The sequence below is a fragment of the Coregonus lavaretus genome (genome assembly GCF_964263955.1).
Source record: "Coregonus lavaretus genome assembly, chromosome: 31".
NCBI classification, from domain to species: domain Eukaryota; kingdom Metazoa; phylum Chordata; class Actinopteri; order Salmoniformes; family Salmonidae; genus Coregonus; species Coregonus lavaretus.
In genome coordinates this window covers 36,701,048-36,705,254 of record NC_140018.1, presented here as the reverse complement: position 1 = coordinate 36,705,254, position 4,207 = coordinate 36,701,048, and positions in this window count along the sequence as shown.

The following is a 4,207-nucleotide window of genomic DNA, read 5'->3' as shown; positions in this document are numbered from 1 at the left end:
CAAGTAGGAACTGAATGGTGAATAATGTCTTGTGCCATTTTAGAGTAATTTATTTAATTGTAATTGTAATTTATTTATATATCTGAACACTTCTACATTCATGTGAATCCTACCATGATTATGGATAATCATGAATTAATTGTGAATAATGATGAGTGAGAAGGTTACAGAGGCACTAAGATCATATTCCCCCAAAAATGCTATTCTCCCCTGTTATTGGTGATTTATCTACATATCTTTTTTTTTCTTCCTTTTTTTTTTTTTTTTAGCAGACTTACAGGAGCAATTAGGGTTAAGTGCCTTGCTTAAGGGCACATCGACAGATTTTTCACCTAGTCGGCTCGGGGATAAGAACCAGCGACCTTTCGGTTACTGGCACAACGCTCTTACCCACTAAGCTACCTGCCGCCCTATCATGCCATTATCAGGATTAATTTAGAAGCATTCAGAAAGTGAGTACATTCTTTCCTTGCTTCATATGAAACATTTTATATCAAATCCAAAATGCTGGAGTAAAGATTAACATTTTAAATATTAGCCTCACTGTCCAAATACATATGGAGGGAGTGTAGACGAAGAGCTCCAGAAACTGCTTCTCCAAAAGAAATCCCTAATCACAAACTGCTGAGTTGGCCCGCATATGAGCCCAGCTTCATCCCTGCAACTCAAGATAACATATTTAAACAGTGGACACAGAGAGGCATCACATCACTTTATACAATTATAAGGAATGGGGATCTAGAGAGCTTCCATTACCTAAGTAAAAAAAAAAATACATGGCTTGGATAAACATGATTTACAGGAACCTGCAAGTTTGACACTACTTTTTAAAATAAATACAAGTGATTGACCCTCGAGCACCTCAGAAATTGAACCAAGTATTCACTAATGCATACAACTTGGGTATCCTCAAAGAAACACTCTACAAACTGGATTAAAAATAAATGGGAGGAGGAACTTAACATTGAAATAACTGATGAAACATGGTTGAACATATTTACGACACAATTAAGCTCTACTAACTCAAGGTCTTGGAGAGAATTCTGTTGGAAGAATGTTATACGTTTCTTCATAACACCTAAACTGAAATCATAACAGACTGGCTCCCAACAGCCTTGTTGGAGAGAATGTGGGTGTGGTGAGTGATTTAGAAGGAGTCAGGCGCAGGTGGGTAAATCACAGAATGCATCAAACACTCCAGTGCGGAAATGCGTCGCACTGGAAAACAACACACAGGTGAATATCCCGGCGATACAAAATACAAAGAGCTCCACCGAGCTGATCTAACCTCCACAATAAACAATCACATACAAAGACAAGGGGGCAGAGGGAACACTTATACAGGTACTGATGAGGGGATGTGAACCAGGTGTGTGTAATAAACAAGACAAAACAAATGGAATGATGAGATGAAGAGCGGCAGTGGCTAGAAAGCCGGTGACGACGAATGCCGAAACCTGCCCCCCCCCCCCTTGATGCGCAGCTCCAGCAGCGTGCCAACACCGGCCTCGGGGACGGCCAGGAGGATGCGGAGCAGGGCGAGCCGGATGGCAACGGTGGAAATCCCGCAACAGGGAGGGATCGAGGATATCCCTCGCCGGGACCCAGCACCGCTCCTCTGGACCGTACCCCCCCCCCCCCCCACTCCATGAGGTACTGAAGGCCCCCCACCTGACCCTAGAATCCAGGATGGAACGGACGGAGTACGCCGGGGCCCCCTCGATGTCCAGAGGGGGTGGAGGGACCTCCCGCACCTCAGATTCCTGGGGCGGACCAGCCACCACCGGCCTGAGGGAGTAGTAACCTATAGGTAACCTTGTTTATTCTCCTCAGGACTTTGAACGGCCCCACAAACCACGGGCTCAGCTTCCAGCAGGGCAGGGGCAGATTCCAGGTCGAGAGCCAGACCCGATCACCCGGTACAAAGACCGGGGCCTCACTGCGGTGGCAGTCAGCGTTGGCCTTCTGGCGATGTACAGCGTGCTGGAGGTGGATGTGAGCAGCTTTCCACATCTCCTTCATGCGCCGAAACCAGTCATCCACCGCAGAGGCTTCGGTCTGGCTCTGATGCCACGGTGCCAGAACCGGCTGATAACGTAAAACACATAGAAATGGCGATAGGTTAGTGGAGGAGGGGCGGAGAGAGATCTGGGCATATTCGGCCCATGGCAAGAACACCGACCACTCCCCCGGCCGGTCCTGGCAGTAGGACCGCAGGAACCTACCCACATCCTGATTCACCCATTCCACCTGCCCTTTAGACTCGGGGTGAAACCCAGAGGTCAGGCTGTCCGAGACCCCCAGACGTTCCATGAACGCCTTCCAGACCCTGGATGTAAACTGGGAACCCTGGTCAGACACTATGTCCTCTGGCACCCCGTAGTGCCGGAAGACATGCGTAAACAGGGCCTCCGCAGTCTGCAGGGCCATGGGGAGACCTGGCAGAGGAAGGAGGCGGCAGGCTTTCGAAAAGCGGTCCACAACGACCAGGATGGTGGTGTTACCCTGAGAGAGGGGAAGATCAGTGAGAAAGTCAATACACAAGTGGGACCATGGCCGTTGTGGAACTGGTAAGGGATGTATCTTACCTGCTGGGAGGTGGCTAGGTGCCTTACTCTGGGCGCACACCAAGCAGGAGGAGACATACACCCTCACATCCTTTGCCAAGGTAGGCCACCAGTACTGTCCGGTCAGGCAGCGCACTGTACGGCCGATACCTGGGTGACCAGAGGAGGGGGACGTGTGTGCCCAATAGATCAGACGGTCACGGACAAGAGACGGCACGTACCGCAGCCCAGCTGGGCAGTGAGGTGGAGATGGCTCTGTGCATAATGTCCGCTCTATGTCTGTGTCCACCGCCCATACCACCGGCGCCACATTGCAGGAGGTTGGGTGTATAGGGGTGTTATCCATGGGCCTCTCCTCTGTGTAGTACAGCCATGATAGTGCGTCTGCCTTCATGTTCTTTGTACCCGGTATGTAGGACAGTGTAAAATCAAACCGGGTGAAGAACAGGGCCCACCTGGCCTGGCGAGGGTTCAGCCTCCTCGCTGCCCGGATGTACTCCAGGTTACGGTGGTCAGTCCAGACGAGGAAAGGGTGTTTCGCCCCCTCGAGCCAGTGCCTCCACGCGGTCAGGGCTCTGACAACAGCCAACAGCTCCCGATCACCAACGTTGTAGTTCTGATCCACCGGGCTGAGCTTCTTGGAGAAGAAGGCACAGGGGCAGAGCTTGGGTGGCGTGCCCGAGCGTTGAGATAGGACAGAGCTATCCCTACCTCGGACACATCCACCTCCACTACGAACGGTACTGATGGATCGGGATGGACCAGTACCGGGTCTGAGTTGAACAGAGCCCACAGGTTACTGAAAGCCCTGTCAGCCTCAGCAGACCAGCGGCGCCGGGACGGCCCACCCTTCAACAGAGAGGTGATGGGAGCTGCGACCTTGCCAAAGCCCCGGATAAACCTCCAATAGTAGTTGGCAAAGCCAATAAAGCGCTGCACCTCCTTTACCGTGGTTGGAGTCGGGCCAATTACGCACGGCTGAAATGCGATCTCCCTCCATCTCCACACCGGAGGTGGTGATGCGGTATCCGAGGAAGGAGACGGACTTTTGGAAGAACAATCACTTTTCTGCCTTGGCATAAAGGTCATGTTCCAACAGTCGGCCCAGCACTTTGTAAACCAGAGACACATGCTAGGCGCGTGTAGCTGAATACACCAGAATGTCATCGATGTAGACCACTACACCGCGACCAAGCATGTCCCGAAACACCTTGTTCACAAAGGACTGGAAGACTGATGGAGCATTCATCAAACCGTACGGCATCACCAGGTATTCGTAATGCCCTGTGGTTGTGCTGAATGCTGTCTTCCACTCGTCCCCCTCTCGGACACACACCAGGTTGTACGCACTCCAGAGATATAATTTTGTGAAGAAGCGCGCCCCATGCATTGACTCGAAACAGATGGAATGAGGGGTAGAGGACAACTATAACGAATTGTCCCCTTGTTAAGTGCTCGGTAATCAATGCAAGGGCGCAGACCTCTGTCTTTCTTCTCCACAAAAAAGAAACTTGAGGAGGTGGGCCAAGTGGAGGGACGTATGAACCCCTGGCACAGGGACTCGGAGATGTACGCTACCGTTCAAAAGTTTGGGGTCACTTAGAAATTTCATTTTTTTCAAAAGAAAAACTATTTTGTCC